Consider the following 17,626-nt stretch of genomic DNA (forward strand, 5'->3'; position numbering starts at 1 on the left):
TACATCTCTGCTCATTCACAGAGTTCTGAAGTTTTGTCCTGTTGGTAAGTCAGTCCCAGGCTTACCAGGCCTCAGTGGGAGCAGATGCTCCTAATCCTGTAGAGACTTGATGCCCCAGGCAAGGGAGATGCCCAGGGTGGGGGAGACAGCACCCTCTCAGAGGCAAAGGGGAGTGGGAGGGGTGAAGAATTCTGGGAGGGAGGACTGGGAGGGGGCAGCATTTGGAATGTAAGTAAATAAAATAATTTAAAAATACATAATAAGAACAAGCTAAGACAAACTAAAGGATCTAGTCTCAAGAAGAGGCGCTAGTGGAAAAATCAGCTGATGATCAGTGAGAGGCAATGGCACTTGCTGGGGAGCCTGACGACTTGAGTTCAAGCAAAGGGAGAAGAGGATGGGGTGCTCGACTACACAAAGATGTCCTCTGACCTCCATTAAATGCACCATGGTGTACTTGCATGCACATAGAAATCACACACACACACACACACACACACACACACACACACACACACACAGGGGGAGGGGGCAAGGGGAGAGGGAAGAGAGGGGGAGGGGAGGGGGAGAGGGAGAGCGAGAGAGAAGAGCAAGTCTTCTTATAGCAACACATTCAGAAGGCTTTTCTGTGAGCCAGGGCATGTCTTATGTATAGAGGAAAAAGCCATGGCTAAGTCTGAGTTGGTGGAGATGGAGAAGTCAGTGGCCAACCAGTAGGCAATCAGATGAGTACTATGACAGAAACCTGATCGAGGAGCTCTTAGGGACATTGAGAAGCCTTCTATGCAGAAACCTTCTCTTCACTTTTCTTTTTGTAGAAGTCAGTTGTCTCCTGGGATCTACAGAGGACTTGTTCCAGGGCACCCACCCCCTCAAGGAATGGCAAAGCCCTCACATGCTCAGGTCCATTTCATGAAATGCTGTAGTATTTGCATAATCTGCACATGTGTTGTGTACTTTTAAATCACCTCCAGACAAAGTATAATACCACACGATGCAAACTATATGTAAAGTTTTGTGCTACTATATTGTTTCAGGAATCATCATAAGAGCATCAGCACGTGCATATTTAGAACCTGTAAGATAGTCTTTCAAATCTACCGCCATGCCACCCTTAACGTGCCCGATCTCGTCTGGTCTAGGAAGATACTCTTTCAAATGCTTTTGGACTGGAATTCACCGAGCTCACAAATGTGGACTCCAGAACTGAGGGATTCATGGGTAGGTAGGTCCTCACCTAAGCTCAGAATTAGTGTATGGATCACAGTGGACCAAAGTCTCCCTCCTTACATCTTCCTAGTGTACTTTCTGTCAGATCCTCCCATTTGACCCCCACAGAGTCTAAATTATCTGCCATGACTGTAAGGCAGCAGTGGTGATGTCCACAAAGGACAGAGTCCAGTGTCTGTCCAGTTTGCTATGGGGACACCCTCTGGGCATGATGCTAGGGAGCCTGGGATAAGGGGGTCTTCTTCTCAATCGCAGGGAGTGACCAACAGCCTTGTGTTGCTTATTCAGTGTAGGTCTCAATAAAAGTGCTGCTCCCTAGTCTCCATTAAAACTTCCTGTTTCTTCAGGCTTTGTCTTTCTGCCGGAAGTGCCAGCAGAAATGTCAACTCATGCCAGTCAGGCTGCTCGAAAGTCATACATTTCCTCAGCTCTCTACATATGATCCAGGGAAGAACTGCAGCTTCTGCCACTTCAATATGTCACCCGGAGTTACTCTGTGTGAAATCTTAAACGTCCAGAAGATTCTCCGCCAAATCCAGTGTGGGCTGTGGCTCTCTCTCATGTCACAGCAGCCAGAGGCGTGCTGTCTGCTCCTTGAAATGACAGTGGATTGTGAATGGCACAGTCATACTCGGTTACTTTTGCTCTTTTCCTTGCTCCCTAGGATCTACATATAAAAGGAACCGCCTGTATTTTAGACTGAGCATTCCCTCAACCCCAACCCCGTGAGTGAAAACCCAGACACTGGAAAATGAAATCAATTCTACAATCAAGTCTATAGTAGTATATTCTAAGTAAAATGCAATACGGCTGGCCCTTCATAGCCTGGGTTCCATACCCATGGATCAATGAACGGCAGATTGAATTTTTATGGGGGAAAAGAAATGCTTCTGTCCTGAACATGTGTAGGCTCTTGTTCTTGTGCTTATTCTCCAAATAATGCTGCCTAAGAACAGTTCCCACCACACTCCCAGTGTATTCTATATTATAAATAATCCAGACATGATTTAAAGGAGACTGCAGGATTTTTCTAGGTTGTATCCAAATACTCCTCCATTTTATCTGAGGGATTTGAGCGTTGGTCAGTCACTGACGGATATTGAGGATGTATTGTGTGGAACACATTCAAATTCTTTTCCCGAGGATTAGCTACAAGAGCCAGACACTAATGTGGGTTTTGGAATACATTGGCTTAGTGTAATTATAAATGTACATACTCTGGTGATTCATGAGCTTTCAAATTATACATCTGCATTTAATTTTATGTTGAAGTGTTTTTAAATCCTCAGAAAATGATGTTACCAAATGTTTCTGGCTCACTAAAACTTCTACTTTTTTAAAAAAAAGTCTTAATCAAAGGCAAAGACTCATCCAACACCTTCACATAAAATTTGATGAGTGGAAGATACGTTCTGGTAATATAAATATATTGGGCTGAAGGCATTCAGGGAGAAAGTTCTTGAATTTTAAACACAATAACCCGCCAAATGGATTGTTGCTGTTTTAGGTTTCTACTTAAACGGGTTGTAAGAGAAAAGCAGGAAGTGATTGTGAAAGGACAGGTCAGTCCATCCTGTTATCAATCTCTACCCCCACCACACTCCTGACTGTCACACTTTGCCTCCTGCCAGGATAGGATACTTTTTGGCTTGTGCTTGGCTAAAATGATCCTGTAGCAGTCAGAAATTCAAGCAAGCATGCTGCCACTGGGTGGCACAATTGAAGTCTGTAGAGATCGGACCTTTAAAGAAGCCCCTTTCAGACCGGGATCTATAAACACTGCCACGGCTGCCCATCCTGATCTCTTTCTCTTCAGGACTGTTTATAAAACGGAGGAAGTCTGTGGCTTTTCAAAGAGTGTGGATTTCACTCTGGAAGTCTTTCTGTTGTGATTATACAAAATTAACTCGAGCCCCCTCCCTCCACTTTCCTTTTAAAGCTTATCGTCTTTTTGATCTGAGAATTGCAAGGAGTGAAGCCTGAGGTAGGTTTTTAGGTATGGCGGTGAACTTGTGGACAGAAAAATCAGTAAATGTGCTCGGCCGCTGTTCTCCGTTCCTGGAGGTGTAGACTGGTAGGTGGTGTCTGCGTTTTAAGATAACATTCAGTGCATTCAAAATTCAGACTCCTCAGTTACTGTAATCCTATTTCCAGCAGGAAAAGGCCGATATGGTAACACTCACACAGACAGAACAGGTCCACCCCACAGAAGGTTCAGTGAGAAAGAAAGGGTGGTATGTGTTTATGCTACCTAAGGACATTGGGAAGCCATGCCTTAGAAGTCCAGGTATGCAGTGCCAGCTGCTCAGGAGTCTGAGACCGGAAGAGCATACTTTCAAGGCTTTCCTGGCCTGCTAGGACCAAGAGGGTAAGGTTAGCACCAACAGGATAACAGAGCAAGCTGAGCATGCGCATCCTTTATCTGCTTCCTGACTGCTGTGAGCGGCAGTGCCTCCTGAGAGTGAGAGCAGTGTCTCAGGCCCTTGGGCATTTCCCATCATGATGGGCAGTTCCCTTGAACTGTGAGCCACAGTAAACTCTTCCTTTCTTAAGTTACTTCTGTCTCAGCAATGGGAGAGGTAAGAGGGCTACAGAAAGGGCTGGGAATGTAGCTTGGAGGAAGGACATTTACCTAGCAATGATAGGTTCTAGGTTCAATTTTCATCCAAGGGAAACAAAAAGACCCTAGTATGCATCTGCTTACCACTTTCTCTCTGTTAAGTAGACACATTTTCATTCTTGTCACATCGTATTCCGGAAGCGTCAGAGCCAAAGTGGGCTTTGATAATATGTTTGAGTGACAAAATTACCTTCAAGTCAATTGTACATATTACACAATAATCAGTCCAGAATTGGTATCGCCAGGATTTGGGAAGTTGAAATACAATTATTCAGTCATTTCTGGTCCCTCTAAGTCCATGTTTATGCCATATATTTTTGATCCCTGTTATATCCGCTATCCATTTTGTTTTGTATGCTCCCTTTTCTGTTTTGTTTTTATGTGTTTCCTTTCAGTCCAGCAGGGAGGGCAGTTCACCTTCCTCAGCCCTTAGCTCTCTGGGTTTGCTTGGAATGTGCTTCTCCATGCTCCCACTGAGAATATCATACTTATCAGAGGAATGACTAGACTTTAAGGAGATAATTTTCCTGTCTAATAGTTGTGGATATTCTCAGAAATTTCATTACATTTACGTGTTGTTAAGGGATGACAGCTTGGTGAGAAATGAAGATTTCAGTTAACTTTGTGATTTCCTAACTGAGTAATTTTCCATTTTCAGGAGGCTGGTATTGGAAGAATTATAGGCCACTGGACATGTTTGTATGTTTACCCTGGCAGTTAGTATCTAGGGATTCAAAAAATATATATAACCAAAAATGGCTACAGTGTAGAGGTCACATACTGGTCAAAAGGAATGCATATTTGAACAAAAACCCCACTCAATATTTGGTTAGCCAAGGAACGGAACTGTGAATGGTCTGTAAGAAATTAGGTGAGTATAATTTACTATGATGACACAGATTTTACAAGAGAGATAGGACCCAATCTGACTATTTTAAACACTCCTCTTCTCTTTCTTTAGAATAACAGCTATAAAATAAGACTACACATTCAGTTCTTTTTAAGGGTTTCTGGAAAATTCTACCATCTAAGATTAGCTCCTTGAAGAGTGTTTCTCAAAATGTGGTCCATGGATAACCACCAGTGAGCATCACCTGTGTGTGTGTGTGTGTGTGCGTGTGTGTGTGTGTGTGTGTGTGTGTGTGTGTGTGTGTGTGTATGTGTGGTGTGGTATGTATGTATCTGTGGTGTGATATGTGTGTGTGTGTGTGTGTGTGTGTGTGTGTGTGTGTGTGTGTGCAGGTTCTCAGGCTCTGCACTGACCCTACTGAGAGACTGGGTTCAAGGCTCAGTCTGCTGTGTGTTAGCCAACCCTTCAGGGATTCAGACACATGCAGAGTTTGAGGACCACTGCTCCACTGAAGCTTCTGCTTCCACAAGTCTCAGGGTGGCCACAGTTTTGCTCATTCAAATGCTCTCTAGATGATTCTAATGTGTAGACAGATTTGAGAACCTCTGCTCTGGGAGAAAAGTTGCTCCTAGTTCTGTTTTGATGGGGAACTGTTAAGCTTGGTATGAGAGCAGAGAAGCATTCGTTTTAACTAAGCACGCTGGCTGGAAGGAGCGCCCACATACAGGGACAACAGCCACAGGCTTTAACTGAAGGGATAGCACAAAACCCATTAGGAGGAAGTCACTGCACAGAACACACATGCTCTAGTACATCCTCTGCCGATGTTGTCAGACACCGTTTCTAAGTCCATGGGACCAGCACTGAGATTCTGCAGTTCCGTTCCACTGAGATCACTTAGTTCAAGTTCTAGGTGCTGCTGGTGCTGTTGGCCCTGGGACTTTATGTGGTGAGTTTTAAGTTAGAATTCTGCTGTTTCTCCTACTCAACAATTATTGAAAAAAGAGGTTGTGGACTTGAAAGAGAGTAAGGGAAGTTATAGGGGTGTTTGGAGGGAGGAAGTGAAAGAGGGAATTGATGCAGATAGATTATAATCTCAAAACAAACAAACAGACAACAACAAAACCTCAGGTCTAGCCTTGGACTTGTCCAGTGGTGCTTTGTGCTCCTGATAGAGTAAAGAAAGTATCTAAATTTTTAGCTTTATGTGAATTTTTGTTGTCCATGGGTTAGTTTTTTTTTTTTTTTCCTTCAACTTTTTTTTTTTTGTTTTTTTGTTTTTTTTTATTAACTTGAGTATTTCTTATATACATTTCGAGTGTTATTCCCTTTCCCGGTTTCCGGGCAAACATCCCCCTCCCCCCTCCCCTTCCTTATGGGTGTTCCCCTCCCAACCCTCCCACCATTGCCGCCCTCCCCCCATAGACTAGTTCACTGGGGGTTCAGTCTTAGCAGGACCCAGGGCTTCCCCTTCCACTGGTGCTCTTACTAGGATATTCATTGCTACCTATGGGGTCAGAGTCCAGGGTCAGTCCATGTATAGTCTTTAGGTAGTGGCTTAGTCCCTGGAAGCTCTGGTTGCTTGGCATTGTTGTACTTTTGGGGTCTCGAGCCCCTTCAAGCTCTTCCAGTTCTTTCTCTGATTCCTTCAATAGGGGACCTATTCTCAGTTCAGTGGTTTGCTGCTGGCATTCGCCTCTGTATTTGCTGTATTCTGGCTGTGTCTCTCAGGAGCGATCTACATCCGGCTCCTGTCGGTCTGCACTTCTTTGCTTCATCCATCTAGTCCAATTGGGTGGCTGTATATGTATGGGCCAAATGTGGGACAGGCTCTGAATGGGTGTTCCTTCAGTCTCTGTTTTAATCTTTGCCTCTCCCTTCCCTGCCAAGGGTATTCTTTTTCCTCATTTAAAGAAGGAGTGAAGCATTCACATTTTGATCATCCGTCTTGAGTTTCGTTTGTTCTAGGGATCTAGGGTAATTCAAGCATTTGGGCTAATAGCCACTTATCAATGAGTGCATACCATGTATGTCTTTCTCTGATTGGGTTAGTTCACTCAGGATGATATTTTCCAGTTCCAACCATTTGCCTACGAATTTCATAAACTCGTTGTTTTTGATAGCTGAGTAGTATTCCATTGTGTAGATGTACCACATTTTCTGTATCCATTCCTCTGTTGAAGGGCATCTGGGTTCTTTCCATTTTCTGGCTATTATAAATAAGGCTGCGATGAACATAGTGGAGCACGTGTCTCTTTTATATGTTGAGGCATCTTTTGGGTATATGCCCAAGAGAGGTATAGCTGGATCCTCAGGCAGTTCAATGTCCAATTTTCTGAGGAACCTCCAGACTGATTTCCAGAATGGTTTTACCAGTCTGCAATCCCACCAACAATGGAGGAGTGTTCCTCTTTCTCCACAACCTCGCCAGCATCTGCTGTCACCTGAGTTTTTGATCTTAGCCAATCGCACTGGTGTGAGGTGAAATCTCAGGGTTGTTTTGATTTGCATTTCCCTTATGACTAAAGATGTTGAACATTTCTTTAGGTGTTTCTCAGCCATTCGGCATTCCTCAGCTGTGAATTCTTTGTTCAGCTCTGAACCCCATTTTTTAATAGGGTTATTTGTTTCCCTGCGGTCTAACTTCTTGAGTTCTTTGTATATTTTGGATATAAGGCCTCTATCTGTTGTAGGATTGGTAAAGATCTTTTCCCAATCTGTTGGTTGCCGTTTTGTCCTAACCACAGTGTCCTTTGCCTTACAGAAGCTTTGCAGTTTTATGAGATCCCATTTGTCAATTCTTGATCTTAGAGCATAAGCCATTGGTGTTTTGTTCAGGAAATTTTTTCCAGTGCCCATGTGTTCCAGATGCTTCCCTAGTTTTTCTTCTATTAGTTTGAGTGTGTCTGGTTTGATGTGGAGGTCCTTGATCCACTTGGACTTAAGCTTTGTACAGGGTGATAAGCATGGATCGATCTGCATTCTTCTACATGTTGCCCTCCAGTTGAACCAGCACCATTTGCTGAAAATGCTATCTTTTTTCCATTGGATGGTTTTGGCTCCTTTGTCAAAAATCAAGTGACCATAGGTGTGTGGGTTCATTTCTGGGTCTTCAATTCTATTCCATTGGTCTATCTGTCTGTCTCTGTACCAATACCATGCAGTTTTTATCACTATTGCTCTGTAATACTGCTTGAGTTCAGGGATAGTGATTCCCCCTGAAGTCCTTTTATTGTTGAGGATAGCTTTAGCTATCCTGGGTTTTTTGTTATTCCAGATGAATTTGCAAATTGTTCTGTCTAACTCTTTGAAGAATTGGATTGGTATTTTGATGGGGATTGCATTGAATCTGTAGATTGCTTTTGGTAAAATGGCCATTTTTACTATATTAATCCTGCCAATCCATGAGCATGGGAGATCTTTCCATCTTCTGAGGTCTTCTTCAATTTCTTTCTTCAGTGACTTGAAGTTCTTATTGTACAGATCTTTTACTTGCTTGGTTAAAGTCACACCGAGGTACTTTATATTATTTGGGTCTATTATGAAGGGTGTCGTTTCCCTAATTTCTTTCTCGGCTTGTTTCTCTTTTGTATAGAGGAAGGCAACTGATTTATTTGAGTTAATTTTATACCCAGCCACTTTGCTGAAGTTGTTTATCAGCTTTAGTAGTTCTCTGGTGGAACTTTTGGGATCACTTAAATATACTATCATATCATCTGCAAATAGTGATATTTTGACCTCTTCTTTTCCGATCTGTATCCCTTTGATCTCCTTTTGTTGTCTGATTGCTCTGGCTAGAACTTCAAGAACTATATTGAATAAGTAGGGAGAGAGTGGGCAGCCTTGTCTAGTCCCTGATTTTAGTGGGATTGCTTCAAGTTTCTCTCCATTTAGTTTAATGTTAGCAACTGGTTTGCTGTATATGGCTTTTACTATGTTTAGGTATGGGCCTTGAATTCCTATTCTTTCCAGGACTTTTATCATGAAGGGGTGTTGAATTTTGTCAAATGCTTTCTCAGCATCTAATGAAATGATCATGTGGTTCTGTTCTTTCAGTTTGTTTATATAATGGATCACGTTGATGGTTTTCCGTATATTAAACCATCCCTGCATGCCTGGGATGAAGCCTACTTGATCATGGTGGATGATTGTTTTGATGTGCTCTTGAATTCGGTTTGCCAGAATTTTATTGAGTATTTTTGCGTCGATATTCATAAGGGAAATTGGTCTGAAGTTCTCTTTCTTTGTTGTGTCTTTGTGTGGTTTAGGTATAAGAGTAATTGTAGATTCGTAGAAGGAATTCGGTAGGGCTCCATCTGTTTCAATTTTGTGGAATAGTTTGGATAATATTGGTATGAGGTCTTCTATGAAGGTTTGATAGAATTCTGCACTAAACCCATCTGGACCTGGGCTCTTTTTGGTTGGGAGACCTTTAATGACTGCTTCTATTTCCTTAGGAGTTATGGGGTTGTTTAACTGGTTTATCTGTTCCTGATTTAACTTTGATACCTGGTATCTGTCTAGGAAATAGTCCATTTCCTGAAGATTTTCAAATTTTGTTGAATATAGGTTTTTATAGTAAGATCTGATGATTTTTTTGAATTTCCTCTGAATCTGTAGTTATGTCTCCCTTTTCATTTCTGATTTTGTTAATTTGGACGCACTCTCTGTGTCCTCTCGTTAGTCTGGCTAAGGGTTTATCTATCTTGTTGATTTTCTCAAAGAACCAACTTTTGGTCCTGTTGATTCTTTCTATGGTCCTTTTTGTTTCTACTTGGTTGATTTCAGCTCTGAGTTTGATTATTTCCTGCCTTCTACTCCTCCTGGGTGTATTTGCTTCTTTTTGTTCTAGAGCTTTTAGGTGTGCTGTCAAGCTGCTGACATATGCTCTTTCCTGTTTCTTTCTGCAGGCACTCAGCGCTATGAGTTTTCCTCTTAGCACAGCTTTCATTGTGTCCCATAAGTTTGAGTATGTTGTATCTTCATTTTCATTAAATTCTAAAAAGTTTTTAATTTCTTTCTTTATTTCTTCCTTGACCAGGTTATCATTGAGTAGAGCATTATTCAATTTCCACGTATATGTGGGCATTCTTCCCTTATTGTTATTGAAGACCAGTTTTAGGCCGTGGTGGTCCGATAGCACGCATGGGATTATTTCTATCTTTCTGTACCTGTTGAGGCCCGTTTTTTGACCAATTATATGGTCAATTTTGGAGAAAGTACCATGAGGAGCTGAGAAGAAGGTATATCCTTTTGCTTTAGGATAGAATGTTCTATAAATATCCGTTAAGTCCATTTGGCTCATGACTTCTCTTAGTCTGTCTACATCACTGTTTAATTTCTGTTTCCATGATCTGTCCATTGATGAGAGTGGGGTGTTGAAATCTCCCACTATTATTGTGTGAGGTGCAATGTGTGTTTTGAGCTTTAGTAAGGTTTCTTTTACGTATGTAGGTGCCCTTGTATTTGGGGCATAGATATTTAGGATTGAGAGTTCATCTTGGTTGATTTTTCCTTTGATGAATATGAAGTGTCCTTCCTTATCTTTTTTGATGACTTTTAGTTGGAAATTGATTTTATTTGATATTAGAATGGCTACTCCAGCTTGCTTCTTCTGACCATTTGCTTGGAAAGTTGTTTTCCAGCCTTTCACTCTGAGGTAGTGTCTGTCTTTGTCTCTGAGGTGTGTTTCCTGTAGGCAGCAGAATGCAGGGTCCTCGTTGCGTATCCAGTTTGTTAATCTATGTCTTTTAATTGGGGAGTTGAGGCCATTGATATTGAGAGATATTAAGGAATAGTGATTATTGCTTCCCGTTATATTCATATTTGATGTGAGGTTATGTTTGTGTGCTTTCATTCTCTTTGTTTTGTTGCCAAGACGATTAGTTTCTTGCTTCTTCTAGGGTATAGCTTGCCTCCTTATGTTGGGCTTTACCATTTATTATCCTTTGTAGTGCTGGATTTGTAGAAAGATATTGTGTAAATTTGGTTTTGTCATGGAATATCTTGGTTTCTCCATCAATGTTAATTGAGAGTTTTGCTGGATACAGTAATCTGGGCTGGCATTTGTGTTCTCTTAGGGTCTGTATAACATCAGTCCAGGATCTTCTGGCCTTCATAGTTTCTGGCGAGAAGTCTGGTGTGATTCTGATAGGTCTCCCTTTATATGTTACTTGACCTTTTTCCCTTACTGTTTTTAATATTCTTTCTTTATTTTGTGCGTTTAGTGTTTTGACAATTATGTGACGGGAGGTGTTTCTTTTCTGGTCCAATCTATTTGGAGTTCTGTAGGCTTCCTGTATGCCTATGGGTATCTCTTTTTTTAGGTTAGGGAAGTTTTCTTCTATGATTTTGTTGAAGATATTTACTGGTCCTTTGAGCTGGGAGTCTTCACTCTCTTCTATACCTATTATCCTTAGGTTTGATCTTCTCATTGAGTCCTGGATTTCCTGTATGTTTTGGACCAGTAGCTTTTTCCGCTTTACATTATCTTTGACAGTTGAGTCAATGATTTCTATGGAATCTTCTGCTCCTGAGATTCTCTCTTCCATCTCTTGTATTCTGTTGGTGAAGCTTGTATCTACAGCTCCTTGTCTCTTCTTTTGGTTTTCTATATCCAGGGTTGTTTCCATGTGTTCTTTCTTGATTGCTTCTATTTCCATTTTTAATTCCTTCATCTGTTTGATTGTGTTTTCCTGGAATTCTTTCAGGGATTTTTGCCATTCCTCTCTGTAGGCCTCTACTTGTTTATTAATGATTTCCTGTGTTTCCCTAAGTGTGTTCATGTCTTTCTTGAAGTCCTCCAGCATCATGATCAAATATGATTTTGAAACTAGATCTTGCTTTTCTGGTGTGTTTGGATATTCCATGTTTGTTTTGGCGGGAGAATTGGGCTCCGATGATGGCATGCAGTCTTGGTTTCTGTTGCTTGGGTTCCTGCGCTTGCCTCTCGCCATCAGATTATCTCTAGTGTTACTTTGTTCTGCTATTTCTGACAGTGGCTAGACTGACCTATAAGCCTGTGTGTCAGGAGTGCTGTAGACCTGTTTTCCTCTCTTTCAGTCAGTTATGGGGACAGTGTGTTCTGCTTTCCGGCGTGTAGTTTTTCCTCTCTACAGGTCTTCAGCTGTTCTTGTGGGCCTGTGTCTTGAGTTCACCAGGCAGCTTTCTTGCAGCAGAAAATTTGGTCTTACCTGTGGTCCCGAGGCTCAGGTTCGCTCGTGGGGTGCTGCCCAGGGGCTCTCTGCAGCGGCAGCAACCAGGAAGACCTGTGCCGCCCCTTCCGGGAGCTTCAGTGCACCAGGGTTCCAGATGGTCTTTGGCTTTTTCCTCTGGCGTCCGAGATGTGTGTGCAGGGAGCAGTCTCTTCTGGTTTCCCAGGCTTGTCTGCCTCTCTGAAGGTTTAGCTCTCCCTCCCACGGGATTTGGGTGCAGAGAACTGTTTATCCGGTCTGTTTCTTTCAGGTTCCGGCGGTGTCTCAGGCGCAGAAGTCCTGCCGCTCCTGGGCCCTCCCCCACGGGAGCCCAGAGGCCTTATACAGTTTCCTCTTGGGCCAGGGATGTGGGCAGGGGTGAGCAGTGTTGGTGGTCTCTTCCGCTCTGCAGCCTCAGGAGTGCCCACCTGACCAGGCGGTTGGGTCTCTCTCTCACCGGGTCTGGGAGCAGAGAGCTGCTGCGGGCCGGGATCCGCGGGTGTGGGACTTCCGGTAAACACAGACCGTGCCTCCTAGAGAAATTCTGCTTCCGTGTCCCAAGCTCACCAGGCAGCTTTCTTGCAGCAGAGAATTTGGTCTTACCTGTGGTCCCGAGGCTCAGGTTCGCTCGTGGGGTGCTGCCCAGGGGCTCTCTGCAGCGGCAGCAACCAGGGAGACCTGTGCCGCCCCTTCCGGGAGCTTCAGTGCACCAGGGTTCCAGATGGTCTTTGGCTTTTTCCTCTGGCGTCCGAGATGTGTGTGCAGGGAGCAGTCTCTTCTGGTTTCCCAGGCTTGTCTGCCTCTCTGAAGGTTTAGCTCTCCCTCCCACGGGATTTGGGTGCAGAGCCATGGGTTAGTTTTATACAGCCCAGCAGAGGAGGATACAGAAGGCATACTAGGAAATGATTTGTTTGCTGGACAAGCATGAGGGCCTGAGTTTGAACCCCCAGTACCCACGTAAAAGCCTAGTGTGTTGGCACTATTTAATCCTAGCATGGATGGTAGGCAGGAAACGGGGGGCCCCCCGGGGCTCACTGGCAACCTAGCTCACCTAGTCTATCAGTGATCTCTGGATTCAATTAGAGACGCTGCCTCAAAAACTAAGGTGGGGCATGATAGACAAAGATACCAATGTCAGACTCCGGTTTAACACACACACACACACACACACACACACACACACACACACACACACACACACACACTCTCACACAGGGAGAGACACAGAGACACACAGATACAGAGAGATAGTCAGGTAGAGGATGTGTTTGGATTTAGCACTTGTTAAAACCTATTACCTTAGGACAAAAATGTTCAGTGGTTTGTTTACCCATCCTGATTGCTTTCTCTTCAGGACTGTTTTTAAAATGGAGGAAGTCCATTTGTTTGTTTGTTTGAAATAGGCAAAGTGAGTGAAGACAGAGCTTCAGGTATTTGCTGCTTCAGAAAATGCTAAGTGATTGAGCTGGAGAACCTTTTAATTGATCCATTCAGAATACACTTACATCCTGATGCATCACTGGAAAATTGACTTGATAATAAATGCGGCGTATTGTTTAAACTAGACACAATGAAGTGTGGCGTTTCAGCATTCCAGTATACTACACTGAAATATTAATTCTCAAGTTTTAAAGCAGCAAATTAAAGAAGCTGCTTAGTCTCACCACAGGACATATTTCATTATCAGCTTGGGGATTTGGAGTGTGTGTGTGTGTGTGTGTGTGTGTGTGTGTGTGTGTGTGTGTGTAGAGTTTTACTTTCTACTCAGAAGAAATGCTAAATCCAACACTGATATAATTCTCTTTATGAATAACACAGGAAAAAACTCTCTTAGTTTGAATGACTCATACATTAGATCAAAGCATTTGATAAACTTTAATAGTCTCTTGATTGCATTTATTTTTAAAATATCAATCTATATAGAAAACAATGATCTCAACAGTGTAATTTTAATATAATGAATTCATAGAATTTATAGTTAGAAAAGATAGCAGATTTTGGATGCAGTCATTTTGCTTCATAGATGAGGAAACAGCCAGAAAAAAATGCAAGCCTCCTCCTAGGTCTCAGCGAGCAGACATTAGCTCCTGATGGGCTGAGGCCAAGAGGGGCAGACAGACTCTTGGAGTCTGTGGTGCCCCAGGGATGAAGCTTCTCACCTTCCATGAGAGGAGGCAGAGGCAGCCCCTCTCTGCAGTACAGAGAAAAGCCTTCGAAGCTCTGCCTTTAAAGGCCAATGTGGAAAATCACTTTAGGAGAACTGAAACCCACATCTGTTTGGCTTTGGACCCACAAGAATTATTGAAATCACCTCTTCTTTGCCCACCAATTATGGTGATTAAATTACTATAAAAATCAAACTTGAAAGAGTGTGGTTCTACCGGATGACGGCAGGGTACAGGACTGCTCACCAGACCCCCCCCCCCCCCAGTTCTGAATGGCTAGTTCCCATCTTAGAATGAATCCCAGCCCATCTTATCCAAATGCATACATAATATATATTTAGTAAGCAGACCTATGGGTCCTCATTGCTTTCAGTAAGTGCCATCAGACTAGTTCATAAGCACGACTTTTGAGGCCACATGAAATTTGGGTCCTCGGATTTGGGCAGAGTCAGCTAAAGCACAACAGGAAAACAGAGTAGTACCCTGCCATCGTAATTTCATTTTGCTACAAGAAAGAAGCCATTAAACATTCTTCTAGAGCAGCATAACAATAACTGAAGAGGGAAGAATCATCTGGCCTTGTTCTAGTTTAATGCTCAAGTGCCTTTACGTTCAGAACTGGTGCTCTCAGGGTTTCTAACTTGGCCTACCACATTAGGGAGTACCCTAAACGCCCCATAAATGGTCTTCCGATTGGGTCGTTTGATGCAAATATTTGTGTGCTTGTGGGAGATAAATAGGAATTGTATACTGCGTTGGGACTTCTACAAATCTGTAACTGAATAGGTTTGATGTAAATATCCAGTTTTCCCCCAGTGGCCGATTTTTCACCGTCTAAAAGCTTATGGACACAATCCAACACACACACAAATGCATACGTATTTAACTTGGGATTATTGTGGATAAGAACTCGAGAAATGTGGGCCCGGTTAATGTTAAATACATTTTATAATATTTTTGCACAAGGGTTCAAAATAAAATGTAAACCCCTGCAAAGAAGTTACCCATTTAATTTTCAGTGACAGTGAAAAGAAATAAATGTAGTTTGGAAAATTCATAAATGTCAGACAATATTGCTAAGAAAAACCACGTTTTCTTCTTATAATGTGGAGTCTTTACTAGGACAGGGAATGTGGGGCAGGTTTAGGGCAAGTAGAATGGGACACTGCAGAAGCCTTTGGGATCTTGATTCATCTGCTGGGGATGGGGAGTTAGTGTTTGCTGTGGGTAAGAGATAGCCTGTCCTCTCTCCAGATACCATTCACAGTCAATCAAAGAGTTTACTCCATTGGTGACCAGTTGTTCCAACTCCACCTCTAACTTGCCAAACCAATCCAAATCAGAGATGTTAAAGACGCTGCCTATGGCAGCCGTGTCCACACCTCCAGTTCCACAGTTTGGGGATCTTAAGTTCTCCAGGGTCTCCGGGAAGAGGCTATCTCTGCTGAGCAGTGGCAATTCAAGATGCACTCCTGCCTGAAGTCCAGTCCCCAGGTTAGATGGACGGGTAGAGATGTATCCCAAATGCTTATTCTACGTGAGCTCCCAGCCTCAATTTTGGATCAGCTTCTCCACCTTTCTCAAACACTCCCTTCACATCACCTTTCTCCAAAGAGATGGCCCATGTGCGGTCCTCCTCATTCACCCAGATCAAGAAAGTCTTCTTGCTGGAAAACAATTTTCCAAGCAAATGGTCAGAAGAAGCAAGCTGGAGTAGCCATTCTAATATCAAATAAAATCAATTTTCAACTAAAAGTCATCAAAAAAGATAAGGAAGGACACTTCATATTCATCAAAGGAAAAATCCACCAAGATGAACTCTCAATCCTAAATATCTATGCCCCAAATAAAAGGGCACCTACATATGTAAAAGAAACCTTACTAAAGCTCAAAACACACATTGCACCTCACACAATAATAGTGGGAGATTTCAACACCCCACTCTCATCAATGGACAGATCATGGAAACAGAAATTAAACAGAGATGTAGACAGACTAAGAGAAGTCATGAGCCAAATGGACTTAACGGATATTTATAGAACATTCTATCCTAAAGCAAAAGGATATACCTTCTTCTCAGCTCCTCATGGTACTTTCTCCAAAATTGACCATATAATTGGTCAAAAAACAGGCCTCAACAGGTACAGAAAGATAGAAATAATCCCATGCGTGCTATCGGACCACCACGGCCTAAAACTGGTCTTCAATAACAATAAGGGAAGAATGCCCACATATACGTGGAAATTGAACAATGCTCTACTCAATGATAACCTGGTCAAGGAAGAAATAAAGAAAGAAATTAAAAACTTTTTAGAATTTAATGAAAATGAAGGTACAACATACCCAAACTTATGGGACACAATGAAAGCTGTGCTAAGAGGAAAACTCATAGCGCTGAGTGCCTGCAGAAAGAAACAGGAAAGAGCATATGTCAGCAGCTTGACAGCACATCTAAAAGCTCTAGAACAAAAAGAAGCAAATACACCCAGGAGGAGTAGAAGGCAAGAAATAATCAAACTCAGAGCTGAAATCAACCAAGTAGAAACAAAAAGGACCATAGAAAGAATCAACAGAACCAAAAGTTGGTTCTTTGAGAAAATCAACAAGATAGATAAACCCTTAGCCAGACTAACGAGAGGACACAGAGAGTGCGTCCAAATTAACAAAATCAGAAATGAAAAGGAAGACATAACTACAGATTCAGAGGAAATTCAAAAAATCATCAGATCTTACTATAAAAACCTATATTCAACAAAACTTGAAAATCTTCAGGAAATGGACAATTTCCTAGACAGATACCAGGTATCGAAGTTAAATCAGGAACAGATAAACCAGTTAAACAACCCCATAACTCCTAAGGAAATAGAAGCAGTCATTAAAGGTCTCCCAACCAAAAAGAGCCCAGGTCCAGACGGGTTTAGTGCAGAATTCTATCAAACCTTCATAGAAGACCTTATACCAATATTATCCAAACTATTCCACAAAATTGAAACAGATGGAGCCCTACCGAATTCCTTCTATGAAGCCACAATTACTCTTATACCTAAACCACACAAAGACCCAACAAAGAAAGAGAACTTCAGACCAATTTCCCTTATGAATATCGACACAAAAATACTCAATAAAATTCTGGCAAACCGAATTCAAGAGCACATCAAAACAATCATCCACCATGATCAAGTAGGCTTCATCCCAGGCATGCAGGGATGGTTTAATATAAGGAAAACCATCAACGTGATCCATCATATAAACAAACTGAAAGAACAGAACCACATGATCATTTCATTAGATGCTGAGAAAGCATTTGACAAAATTCAACACCCCTTCATGATAAAAGTCCTGGAAAGAATAGGTATTCAAGGCCCATACCTAAACATAGTAAAAGCCATATACAGCAAACCAGTTGCTAACATTAAACTAAATGGAGAGAAACTTGAAGCAATCCCACTAAAATCAGGGACTAGACAAGGCTGCCCACTCTCTCCCTACGTATTCAATATAGTTCTTGAAGTTCTAGCCAGAGCAATCAGACAACAAAAGGAGATCAAGGGGATACAGATCGGAAAAG

The 17,626-nt window shown here is 42.3% G+C and overlaps 1 long non-coding RNA gene and 1 pseudogene across 1 annotated transcript; one reads left to right on the forward strand and one right to left on the reverse strand.

Moving 5' to 3' along the window:
* Nucleotides 1-818: 818 nt before the first annotated feature.
* On the forward strand, nt 819-2,494 carry LOC147994864 (uncharacterized). Its single transcript, XR_015686007.1, has 3 exons — nt 819-903; nt 1,038-1,221; nt 1,578-2,494. It is a non-coding gene; the product is annotated as an uncharacterized LOC147994864 (long non-coding RNA).
* Nucleotides 2,495-15,201: 12,707 nt separating this feature from the next.
* The window catches only part of Ckmt1-ps1 (creatine kinase, mitochondrial 1, pseudogene 1), a 39,879-nt pseudogene continuing 37,454 nt past the window's right edge, over nt 15,202-17,626 (reverse strand).

Source organism: Rattus norvegicus, chromosome 4, assembly GCF_021556685.1.
Source record: "Rattus norvegicus strain SHRSP/BbbUtx chromosome 4, alternate assembly SHRSP_T2T, whole genome shotgun sequence".
Taxonomy (NCBI): domain Eukaryota; kingdom Metazoa; phylum Chordata; class Mammalia; order Rodentia; family Muridae; genus Rattus; species Rattus norvegicus.